Genomic DNA, 14,785 nt, shown 5'->3' on the forward strand with positions numbered 1-14,785 from the left:
CAATTTAATCCCTCTATAAATATTTTATATATTATTATTATTATAACATTTTATGTCATTTTATTGTTCCTCACAGCTAGATTTGTTTATGACCAAATAGGATGGGACTTTATTAATCAAACTGGTTGAAAACCTGGCCTACCTGTGTGAGTTGCTATCCTTGGTTAGATTTCTCATGAGCCAATGAGCCACTGTATAACCTACCTTGCCTCGGATTAATTAAATTTATATGTCAAGGAGGGTTAGCACTGAACAAAATAGAGTTCAGTAAATGTTAGCGAGAGCCTTTGAGAATTGACGTAATTCATGTTGACATTGTGAGAAAGTACTGCGAGCAAGCACATCACCTCATTGAGCATTATTAATGTCATCAATTTCTTCATGTTCGACTCCTGGCTTGCTTGGTTATCTGTTTTTACTCCTGATACACAATTGGGAATACATCACTTTGATAATATTAACCCACAACATTTGGATTACCATGGGCCCTATCTCCAATTGACAGGGCTAGGGTCGCAATGGATAACGCGTCTGACTAAGAATCAGGAGATTCCAGTTCCGACTCCTGGCTAGCTCGGTTTTCTGTTTTTATTCCTGATACACAATTGGGAATACATCATTTTGATCATTTTCACCCGCAAAGTTTGGATTACAATGGGCCTGTTGCACAATAGACAGGGCTAGTGGCGCAATGGACAATGCGCCTGACTACGAATCAGGAGATTCCAGGTTCGAATCCTGGCTAGCTCGTATTTCTGTTTTTATTCCTGATACACAATTGGCAATACATTACTTTAATAATATTAACCCACAACATTTGGATTACCATGGGCCCTATCTCCAATTGACAGGGCTAGGGTCGCAATGGATAACGCGTCTGACTAAGAATCAGGAGATTCCAGTTCCGACTCCTGGCTAGCTCGGTTTTCTGTTTTTATTCCTGATTCACAATTGGGAATACATCATTTTGATCATTTTCACCCGCAAAGTTTGGATTACAATGGGCCTGTTGCACAATAGACAGGGCTAGTGGCGCAATGGACAACACGTCTGACTACGACTCAGGAGATTCCAGGTTCGACTCCTGGCTGGCTCATATTTCTGTTTTTATTCCTGATACACAATTGGCAATACATCACTTTAATAATATTAACCCACAACATTTGGATTACCATGGGCCCTTTCATCCTATAAACAGGGCTAGTGGCGCAATGGATAACACGTCTGACTAGAGAATCCATGTTCGACTCCTGGCTAGCTTGGTTTTCTGTTTATATTCCTGATAAACAATTGGGAATAAATCACTTTGATAATATTAACCCATGACATTTGGATTACCATGGGCCCTGTCTCCAATTGACAGGGCTAGTGGCGCAATGGATAACGCGTCTGACCATGAAACAGGAGATTCCAGGTTCGACTCCTGGCTAGCTCGGTTTTCTGTTTTTATTCCTGATACACAATTGGGAATACATCACTTTGATCATTTTCACCCGCAAAGTTTGGATTACCATGGGCCTGTTCTCCAATAGACAGGGCTGGTGGCGCAATGGACAGTGCGTCTAACTAAGAAGCAGGAGATTCCAGGTTCGACTCCTGTCTAGCTAGGTTATCTGTTTTTATTCCTGATACACAATTGGGAATACATCACTTTGATAATATTAACCCACGACAATTGGATTACCATGTGCCCTTTCTTCAATAGACAGGGCAAGTGGCGCAATGGACAACGTGTCTCACTACAAACCAGGAGATTCCAGGTTTGACTCCTGGCTAGCTCGGTTATCTGTTTTTATTCCTGATACACAATTGGGAATACACCAACACACCAAACTTTCACAATAAAAGAATGCTGCAGTATCGATTTCTTTTTAGCACAAAATTGACAGCACCCTTTCGAATCTGTTGATCATTAGAATGGAATTTATAGATGTTCTTTTTTCTTATTTAGGAAATGTTTCTTTCTAATTCCATTGATTAAGATTTGACTTACTTTGGAATCCTTGTCTCGTTGAATTTGAGCTTTATTTTTGCTTGTTTAGACTTGTACCAGTCCACCCAGTGGGTCTAGCCCCACAGTTTCGTTCCTATGGTACGAAGACAATAGTCAGGATCCTCACAAGTACTACATTTTATCCTTACAAAAATAACTTACTCCCTTACAAACTGAATTATGAAAATTACGGTATATTTTTGGGATTAATATGGTGACATGTTGAAGTAAGTGTGCTTTATGAATTAAGCAACTCAAGCCACCATGCATCTTTGTTTTAACATTGAAGAATGCTTTCAAAGGCATCTGGCTTTGTCAACTTTCCCTCAGGGGCAAATTTCAGACTTTGCATTTTAAAGACAAGAGATGTGATAATTATCATTATCGACTGATCAGAAAATTCCTTCTCATATCGCCCAACTCTAGTCATTACTATTGTGCGTGAGTGGTTTTTCTAATTAGATTGATGGTCGTTTTCAATTTGGAAATGTTTTGGATTGGATTGGATAACTTTGTGTTACGATCGCGTCGCGTAGTGTGACGCGATCGGGGGGGATAGTGAACCCAGGTGCAGAGTCGCCGAAGCAAATGGATAAGGGAAAGGCAGATATGTTGCTCTTGTAGCTTGATTTAATAAACGGGGTAACATAACATAAACAACTTAGCTTGATCACTTATTACAAACGAAAAGAAACATGCAGCGTGGCGTGGCGTCAATGTGAACAGCATGACTACGAGGAAACACAGGGAATGAGAACAGAACGTTCCGACAGCGTTCACAGAAAACCATAATGCTTAAATAGCAAAATTAACCTAATCACGTAATTAGCCACAGCTGATAATAATCGTGACATCATGCCAGGAGGGGCAATCCAGCCACTCCTTACACTTTGTTCATCCCGTATTCGGGAAATGTCATCGTGACAGTCGCAAGAGGGTGAGAATGCAGATACAGGAAAGGCACAATTATAAGTTAGACAGTACAGTCGCAAAGGCCGCAGAACAACAAAGCACAAAGTATAAAGCCAATCAAAATGATTGAGATAATTAAGAACATTGGTTCGCAGGCTGCTTTGACGTCTTTGACACTTGATTAAGAATCACCGAATGAAATCAATATGACAGAAAAGCAGCAAAAACACAAAACGAGCAAGAGTGGATGGAGCTACGGCCATTATCCCCAAAATTATTGTTACAGAACTACATAAACTTAAATATCATCCCATTTTCTGAACCGCTTTATTCTCACGAGGGTCGCACTGTCCGAGTGCTGGACAGTGGACCCTATCCCAGCTGGCAGAAACATACCTTCTTCAGAAAACGTCGCGACGTGACCCATTAAGTTGCGCAGAAGTTAACATATTGTGTGATATCAAATTAGAATGATATCAAACGTAAAATGAAACCTTACTTATAATTCTTGCATCCCAGAAGGGGTGGTCAATTTAAGATAGGATTCCATCGGCTGGAATCGAAACCGCGCCTGCCCGCACAAAAGTCAGGCGAGTGAATCTCTACACCACTGTTGTCAAAGTGCTGGCGCGGGGGCCAAATCTGGCCCGCCGCCTCATTTTGTGCGGGCCGAGAAAAAATCATGAGTGTCGACTTTCTGTTTTAGGATCAAATTTGAATGACTATAAATGATGTACATTACATTTCCTGATTTTCCCCTAAGATATTTTCCGTTTTCCACTTTAATATTGAGCATCATTAAAAAAAAATCATATTGTTTCCATTTCAAATGAAAAACATGATTAAAAGAAAAAAAAAGCTCAAATAAACATTGCTTTGGATCATAAAAAACGGACTATTCAGGGCTTTTGATCCATTTCTCTGAATCCAATTTAAAAGAACAAAATCTAAAAATTAGATCTAAAATGGTCCGGCCCACATGAGTGTCCCCATTATGGAGTTGACATTGATGTGGCCCGCGAACCAAAGTTAAGGGTTAGCTAAGCTTATTTGGTTTCAAAACAACATTTATGGGTACAGACAAAACACTTACCCCAATTATGTTCCACCATGAATTCAGAGTGATCTTTTTCCTATGTTGGCAAGGCAAGTATCATGTTGTCATTACAAAGGCCTCTTGAAACAAAGTGACTCAGCGGCAATGACCAATCAAATGTCCGACTTTGAATATGAATGTGTTTATGTGTGTATGTGTATGTATGTGTGTGTGTATGTGTATGTGTATGTATGTGTGTATGTATGTGTATGTGTATGTATGTGTGTGTGTATGTGTATGTGTATGTATGTGTATGTATGTGCGTGTGTGTATGTGTATGTATGTGTGTGTGTGTGTATGTATGTATGTATGTATGTATGTATGTATGTATGTATGTATGTATGTATATATATATATATATATATATATATATATATATATATATATATATATATATATATATATATATATATATATATATATATATATATATATATATATATATATATATATATATATATATATATATATATATATATATATATATATATATATATATATATATATATATATATATATATATATATATATATATATATATATATATATATATACCCTAACCCACACTCCAGAAAAAGCTTTTTCCTGCTCAGTTAGTGGTAAAGCTTTTCTTCTTCAAAGCAAAGCTCCTGAAAAAGACACACAAGGACTGTCAGGTTTAAGACCATATACATTCAATAATATCGGAGCAGAGGAAACACACAGCCAGTCGTGATGAGAATTTAAACCACTTCATATGAAGGAGGACGCCGGAATAGCCAGAGCAGAAAGATAGTCTATCTTCCTGAATGACCGTTTGGAATTCCCGGCGACTCCCTACAAACAACCTGGTTTTATTAGAGACAAGTCATAAAAATGGGAGGCGTTAATACAAATGCAGGAGGTGGAGTGCAGAAGGTGTAGTGCACATTTTAACCAATAGGTGTAAGTTAAATTCTATTCTAGTAACTTAATACATCATAGTGAAAAGGGTGCAAGACTAAATATAAGAATACAAATATATTTCACATTTCCCCCCTGAAGTTACTTTGAAAGAATTTTCATTTTCATCAATCTATATCCCTCCTCTGCAGGTTTTAGAAAACAAATATCATCAATAGTCACTCAACAGGGTATGGAAAATAACAAAATCACCTGTGAAGGCAAAGGTGAAAAACGTGAGGTAATTCAAGGTTATCTAAGAAAATTCCTCTGCGTCCCTCTTTATGAGCGAACACAGTTTTGAAGTTAAGACATGTACAATTACCCGGAGGACTCGACATACCGGCACTCGTAAAATGATGGGAGAATCTTCATCACGGCATGCCACACGGTGATACTGTATGTCGCTGTAAGCTACCAGCGTGTGCTGGTTAGGTTTTTGAATCATAACTTTCATACCAAGGATTACACACATTGAAAAGATACAGTATAGAAGTAAAACTGCAAGAAAGGGAGTTGCAAATTTAATCTGAATAGAGAACCATGATCCGGTTGGTAACCATGACCACAGTGATACCCAATTACGGCTGAGTAATCTTGGGCCATGGTGTTGGCTAAGATTTTCATTTCAGCTATGGCACGAGTTATGTTACCTTTGTCACCGGTTCCATCTTGGATGAAGGTGCAACAGTGCTCTCCAACTATGGCACACTCACCTCCATCCTTGGCTGTTATCAAATCTAGGACCGTCCGGTCTTGCAACTCCATTTCTCTAAGGGCTTTTAATTCATCTGCTATACCTTGTAGGGCTTTAAAAGTTTGGTTAATGAACACTCATGTAACAATTCAATGTCCAAGTTGGGTAATTAGTAAAAAAATGATTTTCTGGGGGGGTGGACCACAACTTATGGTCACCAGGAACATCACTGCCCCAGATTGAATCACGTGGTTTGAATTCCACTGACTCTGATCTTATATATCTTACTGTTATGTTCACTCCCCTTCAAAGGAATGCATCTTGGACCACCTGCATCACTGCAGATGTGCTAAATGTGACACCTAGACCCAGTGAATTCAGGATATCAGGATACCTGTGGAAATGGGTATACGGCTACACACATAACAACTTTCATTCACACCAGTTAGTTTTTGTCTGAAATGCCATGAAATGATACCACATATTTTCTTCAAAGTGGTTATTTGGATTGCTCTTTTCATACCACTTCACTTTCCTCTGTGACAGCAGCACGGCATTGTCTCGTTTTTCGACTCAAATCTCTGGGGGTGGGGCGTTCAGCCACACCCAGGCTGCCACTGATAGTACAGTCTCAGTGATGGGGGTGGCAACTGATTTCATTTTGGCTTCTGCGTGAGGGTGTAAAAACTATGAGAGGTCAAGGTTAGGTGAAAGGTGCTCGTGGCAGGTGAGTAGACGTCAGATGATTTTTTTCACGGAGAAGGGTTTTGGGACCACCCGATTTCCAGTCTACTCAGAGGCACCGTTGTCTCGAACTACTTTGATTTGGGATTGGTCAATCCACGTCGACCTCTCAGCGATCTTTACTGCGGTGGGGGGGGGGGGGGTGAGTTAAACCACGAAGGGGCCTTCCCAACGTGGCGAGGACCAGGACTTTCTTTTTATGACTCAAATCAGGCTCTGGTCACCAGACTTCACCACCTCCTGCAGGATAGACAAAAAGATCACGGCAGCTTACATGTTCTTTGGACAAGTTTATCGGTTTCTTGGTCTTATTGTACCATTTGTTCGCTCTTCAAGTCCCACGCTCTTTAGGACGTTGCACTTGTTGTTGTTATTGTTGTTGTTAGGCCATCCAAGCGTCTAGGGGTTACCCTCAGTCACATTAGTTCATCCGGGGGCTAGCCGAAGGTGTGTAGCAGTCGAATTCGAAGGCGGCGACGGGCGGCCTCTCAGGAAACACCTCGTGAAGGTTCCAACTTTGTCTCCCCGTTGCACCTGCTTGGGCCCGAGGCTATCCCGCACACCCTCTGTAACAAATTAAACAGTTCCTACAAAAATTTTTAAAGTAGGTAATTAGACCTCTGGGACATGGAACACATGCTCTGCCATGTCCATCTTCCCCCCTGTTGAGACATGGCTCCTTCCATGGCTCAATTTTGGAATATTTTTTGGTAGGCCCGCTAGGCCTTTAGCTGTGAATAGGCTGACTGTTCTACTTCTTCATGTATCTATGCATCTTTTCATTCTATGGTGCAGTGTTTTTAAATCAATTAACACAGTTTTTAGATCGACTCAGTTTTTGTTGTTGTGTATGCTGTTTGGTGTTTTCTGCTGCTGCTTTAGCTGCTGTATTCTGTCGTTGTCTTCAGCGTGTGCTTAACATTTTCCTACCGCTATGTGGTTGGGCTTAAAATCCCAATGAACAAACATCATAACAATCTTACTTAATTTCTAACTATATGCCTTATCAGTCAAAATTAAATATGCTAGCTGGTATTCTATTTTGATCACTGCTTCCTTGTTAAAATCAAAAAGTATATTTGTTTTTTCCTTTCCTGCAATTACACAAATTAACTAATCATGCTAAAAATATGAAGAATACATAGAGCAAACCAGGCTGCCTTCTCCTCAGGAAAACAGCTTTCCCGCTCTCTGCAACAGTTACATTCACATCAATTAATATCCAGAAACAAATGTAGACATTTATAATTCTGAAAAGAATTGAACCCACTAAACTGTAACCACCCCTTGTTTATTAGGGTTAATATTTTCTAGCATAATTGTCTTTTAGAGCCATTAAAACTCATTACTTATGAGTTGCATACTGATCAAGTCCCAATTCAATTAACAATGTGTATTGCGTTGCACATTTATCTCAGCTGTTTGAAAATTCTAAAATATCCCAAACTAGTAGTCTTTTTTATCAAATGTAACATTCCATTGTCTTTGGAGTTTGCCAATCATCTCCTTTAAAACTTTCTTAATCAACAATTTCCAATAGTCAGACATAAAATTGAAATTTAGTTACATATCTATTCATTGTAGTCTCTTTTTCTCTCTAATTGTTTACTTTTAAAAATCTGTAAGAAGGTTTGTTCTCAATTGAAACGCTTTCACTTTTTATGGAGACAATAAAACCAATCTAAAAGTTCCTTATGGTTTATCGCATTACTCCTTGAGCAATCATCTTTCCAATCAATATTGGATGCTTTCCATTACGTCTGATCTCGTCAAAAAGCTTATCTTACCTGTCTCCTCAAACGTTTCAACTGAGAGAACCTCCTTACAGTGCAAAGATGGATCTGCATCCTCCGCTATTTTCATGTCTGCTGTTTGGTCAGCAAGAGTTGTACGGACATTCTCATTTTGGGTTGCTCGTGCGTCTTCTCCATGTTTCCTGTTGAAAAACACAGTCTTCTTCTGCTAACTCAAAATTAGTGCGTTTCTGTTGCATACCTGTCAACTGGTACGTTCTCGCCGTAATTGGTACAACTGAAAGCCCATTTTTATATTGGTACGCTGTACACATGAAAATGGTACGCTAAACGGTGATTTTGAGAAAAAAAAATAAATTAAGGCACTTTCTAGCCATTTTTCACCATCCGCCATTGTTTCTTCCCGGAAACGCATGTCTGCCAAGTGATATATGTACCGGCGCCTCTGATTGGCTAAAAAAAAAAGATCATGATAAACATTTCGTTTTGTAACACTTTCACCATGTGATTTCCGTTTCCTGTTCCCTTGTTTATGTTTACTTTCATTTGATCAGCTGTTTCTGGTCTGGTAAAGTAAAGTGGTAAGATTTTCCATGTATTTATACATATATGTAAGGGCGAAAACAAAATTTGGTAAGATCACAAATGGTTCGAGGTTGACAGGTATGCTGTTGGGTTTATTCTGTTTTATTATTATAATAGTTATATTAATTCATTTCTTTATTAAATCATTCTCTTTCTTTTCTTTGTATTAATTCATTACTTTGTTAAATCATTCTCTTTCTGTTTTTCAAAAGTGTTGAGGTCACGCCAAGTCATCTTTAACCTAGACAGCCTGTTCCAGGATGGTTATACAAACAATCCACCCAATCTGGGTCCTTGAGATTTGGTGGGCCCTTGGTTACGAGGACAGGGCTATTCGGACAATAACAAGAATATTGTTATCGTTATGTAACCGTACACTTCGGGTTTTTCTGTATGTAACGATTATATGATTATGATTATATTATATGATTCTTAGGTCAAGGAGGTTGTATAATTACTCTAATCTAAATGTTGTTAGGTCTAGTCCCTGTTTTTGTTATTAGTAAAATACTTTGATTGTTATTGTAGTCCCAGATGTTGTTTTTACTCATACGTGATGGAATGATCAACAACTCTGTAACTTGTGACCATAAGAATGGGACGAAAACGTCTATTAGAGAAGACGTTCGGAAGTTGTAAGGTGACACTTGCTGTAACGCTCCCCTCCGGAGGCTTTTATCTGTTGTATCCATTTCTATTTAATTAAATGTCAATAATTGAATAAGATGTCTTCCTGCAGTTATTGATAATTACGGACGAAGGTAATTATTAATGAACCTGACAGTTTCTTTAAAGTTTTTCTTTTATACAGATAGCCAGATTAGAGTCATCATTCAGCTCCAATCGTGTAGTGAATAATGGCGTTTGGTATGGTAACGAAATATGGAACATTTTGTCAATTCAGTCAATTAATCTGTTAACACAATTTGGATGCCATTATCCCTATACATCAATGGTACTTTGGAATTTCATATGATGCACTGTTTTTGTTTTTCTCAGTGCTTCAAAATTTCGCATTGCAGATTTGTTCCTCCAATCCAATGCATTATCATCAAAAAATTTCTCTGGACTAAACTATTTTCCTTGATTTTTCATCGCCATCCAAAAATGCTTATTGGCGATTTCAGAAATTGATTTCAAATTTCCAATCCTTCGCTGCCATCCCTGAAAAGGGCTTATTGGCAGTTCAGAAATTGATTCCAATTTGCTCAATCCTTTTCCACCTTGATATCTAAGGGATCAATTATATCTTGGTGGATGGCCAATCAAAAACACAAAAACACAAACAACCATTCACGCTCACACGCATTCATAATTAGACATCAGTGGTCAGCAATTTTTTTTTCTAGTGGAGAGGTTGGCAGCTAACCACCTTTTGCTGTCCTATCAGCACTAATCGTTCTCAAAAGAACCAGGTCAACGGCATTTGGTTGCCATCAATTGTTTGATGCCTATGCAATCCGTTATATTCTAATAGTCATTAATATGACTTGCGCTAAAGCATATCTCATCTGTTGATAGGCGAGCGAGACACATCATTCCGTGCACTGAATGATCTATGATGCTCTTAGGTCAAGGAGGTTGTATAATTACATACCTGTCAACTGGTACGTTCTCGCCGTAATTGGTACAACTGAAAGCCCATTTTTATATTGGTACGCTGTACACATGAAAATGGTACGCTAAACGGTGATTTTGAGAAAAAAAAATAAATTAAGGCACTTTCTAGCCATTTTTCACCATCCGCCATTGTTTCTTCCCGGAAACGCATGTCTGCCAAGTGATATATCATATATCGGAAATCACATGGTGAAAAGTGTTACAAAACGAAATGTTTATCATGATCTTTTTTTTTAGCCAATCAGAGGCGCCGGTACATATAATATGTACCGGCGCCTCTGATTGGCTAAAAAAAAAAGATCATGATAAACATTTCGTTTTGTAACACTTTCACCATGTGATTTCCGTTTCCTGTTCCCTTGTTTATGTTTACTTTCATTTTCACTTGTTGTTCGTGATTTTTTACAAAAAAGTAAAGTGGTAAGATTTTCCATGTATTTATACATATATGTAAGGGCGAAAACAAAATTTGGTAAGATCACAAATGGTTCGAGGTTGACAGGTATGTAATTACTCTAATCTAAATGTTGTTAGGTCTAGTCCCTGTTTTTGTTATTAGTAAAATACTTTGATTGTTATTGTAGTCCCAGATGTTGTTTTTACTCATACGTGATGGAATGATCAACAACTCTGTAACTTGTGACCATAAGAATGGGACGAAAACGTCTATTAGAGAAGACGTTCGGAAGTTGTAAGGTGACACTTGCTGTAACGCTCCCCTCCGGAGGCTTTTATCTGTTGTATCCATTTCTATTTAATTAAATGTCAATAATTGAATAAGATGTCTTCCTGCAGTTATTGATAATTACGGACGAAGGTAATTATTAATGAACCTGACAGTTTCTTTAAAGTTTTTCTTTTATACAGATAGCCAGATTAGAGTCATCATTCAGCTCCAATCGTGTAGTGAATAATGGCGTTTGGTATGGTAACGAAATATGGAACATTTTGTCAATTCAGTCAATTAATCTGTTAACACAATTTGGATGCCATTATCCCTATACATCAATGGTACTTTGGAATTTCATATGATGCACTGTTTTTGTTTTTCTCAGTGCTTCAAAATTTCGCATTGCAGATTTGTTCCTCCAATCCAATGCATTATCATCAAAAAATTTCTCTGGACTAAACTATTTTCCTTGATTTTTCATCGCCATCCAAAAATGCTTATTGGCGATTTCAGAAATTGATTTCAAATTTCCAATCCTTCGCTGCCATCCCTGAAAAGGGCTTATTGGCAGTTCAGAAATTGATTCCAATTTGCTCAATCCTTTTCCACCTTGATATCTAAGGGATCAATTATATCTTGGTGGATGGCCAATCAAAAACACAAAAACACAAACAACCATTCACGCTCACACGCATTCATAATTAGACATCAGTGGTCAGCAATTTTTTTTTCTAGTGGAGAGGTTGGCAGCTAACCACCTTTTGCTGTCCTATCAGCACTAATCGTTCTCAAAAGAACCAGGTCAACGGCATTTGGTTGCCATCAATTGTTTGATGCCTATGCAATCCGTTATATTCTAATAGTCATTAATATGACTTGCGCTAAAGCATATCTCATCTGTTGATAGGCGAGCGAGACACATCATTCCGTGCACTGAATGATCTATGATGCTCTTAGGTCAAGGAGGTTGTATAATTACTCTAATCTAAATGTTGTTAGGTCTAGTCCCTGTTTTTGTTATTAGTAAAATACTTTGATTGTTATTGTAGTCCCAGATGTTGTTTTTACTCATACGTGATGGAATGATCAACAACTCTGTAACTTGTGACCATAAGAATGGGACGAAAACGTCTATTCGAGAAGACGTTCGGAAGTTGTAAGGTGACACTTGCTGTAACGCTCCCCTCCGGAGGCTTTTATCTGTTGTATCCATTTCTATTTAATTAAATGTCAATAATTGAATAAGATGTCTTCCTGCAGTTATTGATAATTACGGACGAAGGTAATTATTAATGAACCTGACATTTTGGTCCTTCTGAGCCATGGAGGTCAATATACCGGAGCGAGAACCCAGGCGCTGCTGTTCGACATCTGGTAAGTGACCGTGCGCACGGCGTCTTCAAAACCCTTGGTGGGCCGGAGTTTTCGACGGGGGCGCCTGGATTCTCGGCGGTTGAAGACTTTTCCTGCTGGAGGGAGACATCTGATGGATCTCGGGTAAGTCCACATTAATGTCTGCATGTTGTGAAGGTGTTTCCAAATGCGTTAAAGGGACATTGTATGTGAGGTCCATTGTTGGGCTGGTTTCGCGTCCTGGGTGACGGCGATAAAACCCTGTGTTTATACTAGTCAATGGCAGGTACGGTGGGGCACTTTGCTGGAAAGTGTCCTGTGTCTCAGGGGTAGGCACGAATATATTGTACTAGAGGTACAATATTGGGGCCGGGGAGTGTCCTGTGTCTAAAGGGTAGGCACGAATATACGTTGTATGGTGTTTGTGTGGTTTCTGCAGTAAAATTAGGAAAGGCCTAGGAGATACAGTCGATACAGTCGAATAGATAATAATAATATTAATAATAATAATAAATAATAGAGTTAACTGTGTGAGGCACACGAACTCACTACAAAAAATAAAAGTAAAATATGGGAAACACGTGTCGTAAGGCGGGTTTGGATGACGATCCAAAAAATACGTCTAACTTGTAAGGATTGGAAAAAATTGGAAAGACAAAGCGCTTTAAAATTATTACACAGCTATATTTATGGATAAATAAAAATGGGTTTGCTGGCCATCTTAAAATGCATAGAATGCAGGATAATATATGCACTAATGCATAGAGGTAATATACATATATAAATAATATGTGAGTGGATAAAAGTGTAACAGCTTGTTCCACAGACACTAATTGCGAAATAAGGCCGGGGAGAAGTTAAAAATACTATTTTGGGAAAATAGTGGGGGCTCCCTCGGATAACGGGGATATATTTAAGACCGTGGCGGCGGGAAAGTACTGTTTGGTAAGGAAAAATAGCGGGGCCTCCTCGGCTGACGGGGAAAATATTTACCGAGATAGGTGACGGGCGCGGAGGAAGTTTAACAAAAATAAAGGGAGCTAGAAAATTAATGGGGACACTGGTATTTGATTTGGTTAATCCGGGTATGACGTTTTGTGATTACAATAAATTGGGTTTTTTTGTGATGTGGCTTGTATAACAACAATTAGAATGGTTATTTCCAAGTGCTGGTGGTGCTTTGTTAATATAACCTATATGTACTGTCAATTTACAGCAATGTGATGGCTTATTGCAGCTTGGTTTTTGATCCCGTCCGCTAACGGGAAGATGGTGTTTAAAAAGACAAAAGAATATATACAAAATGATCATTTAAATTTTAGCAGGGAATGTCACCTGTGTTTTTATTATGCTCTAGACTTGCCAAAAAATGTGTCAACTGCGGGGGAAGCGTTTCTGGTGCAGCGGCTGCTGATTAGATGGGAGTGAAACATGTGGGCCGCGGGGCAGACGATTTAACTGTGTTGGGCTTTCGGGAGCGTTCGGACCGTGTAAACGACTACAATTTTGTGATCCCTTCCGTGAAGACATTATAATAATAATAATTGGCCTTGGGGGTGCTGAAGCAAACTTGAGGGCAGAAAATGGGTTTTTGCCATATTGTTGTGCTTGCAGCATACATATTCTGGATATATGGGGTCTTGGAAAAATATTGTGATGTAGTTGAATATCGGAAGAGGGGTTAATTTGACGTTTTAATGGTTGTCTTCTCTAAAAAGCGTTGTATTTGGGCACAGGGAAAAAGCTGGTTTGTAAACATAAGATAACAATGCTGTTTTCGCAGCAAGAGTGGAGGTCATAGTTAACGGCTAATTGCGTTTTCTGTTTGGACTTTTCAGAATAAGAACAATACATGGGCTGCAAGAAATGCAAGGTTATGCGAATGCTTTCGCATTGATATTTTGGGTTTTAAAATGAAATGTATTAAGAGGATAGAAAATCTGTTCAGTAAAAGGTTGATTTGGTAAAAAGCTTTGGATTTGGGAAATAGACCAAAATAGTCATTTTTGAGCAATTGTGGATTTCAAAGGGCTCTTAGTTAAAGGAAACTAGCTTTTGGAGGATAAAATAATATTAATACTATTTCAGAATATTTTGATTGTTCAAAATACTTTAATCCAGGAGGCTGGCTGGTTAAAAGAAAAAAAGGCCAGAATGACAAAATTTACAAAATTATGGTATATTGGTGACGATAAGGTTTTTAAAACATTAAAGTTTGTAATTAGGAATTGTCTAACAAAAGGTTGATTTCTCTCATTTAATTGTTGTAGATTTTTGTTTTGGTAACAGGCTATGGGAAATGACTCTTGTCTTAAGTAAACATCATATGAGGTGATTTACAAAGTATATAGTAGGTATTGAATTATTTGGCTGTTAACGACATCAGATGGGAAATTTACAATGCAATGGTGGCATGATAAAATTCATGGCATTCATCCAA

General features: G+C 38.3%; 2 non-coding genes across 2 annotated transcripts; both read left to right on the top strand.

Annotated features, from left to right (window-relative positions):
* The first annotated feature begins 677 nt into the window (after window positions 1-677).
* On the top strand, window positions 678-750 carry trnar-acg (transfer RNA arginine (anticodon ACG)). The gene has a single exon. It is a non-coding gene; the product is annotated as a tRNA-Arg (tRNA).
* A 273-nt stretch (window positions 751-1,023) lies between these two features.
* On the top strand, window positions 1,024-1,096 carry trnar-acg (transfer RNA arginine (anticodon ACG)). The gene has a single exon. It is a non-coding gene; the product is annotated as a tRNA-Arg (tRNA).
* Window positions 1,097-14,785: the final 13,689 nt, after the last annotated feature.

The sequence above is a fragment of the Stigmatopora nigra genome, chromosome 23 (assembly GCF_051989575.1).
Source record: "Stigmatopora nigra isolate UIUO_SnigA chromosome 23, RoL_Snig_1.1, whole genome shotgun sequence".
Classification (NCBI taxonomy): domain Eukaryota; kingdom Metazoa; phylum Chordata; class Actinopteri; order Syngnathiformes; family Syngnathidae; genus Stigmatopora; species Stigmatopora nigra.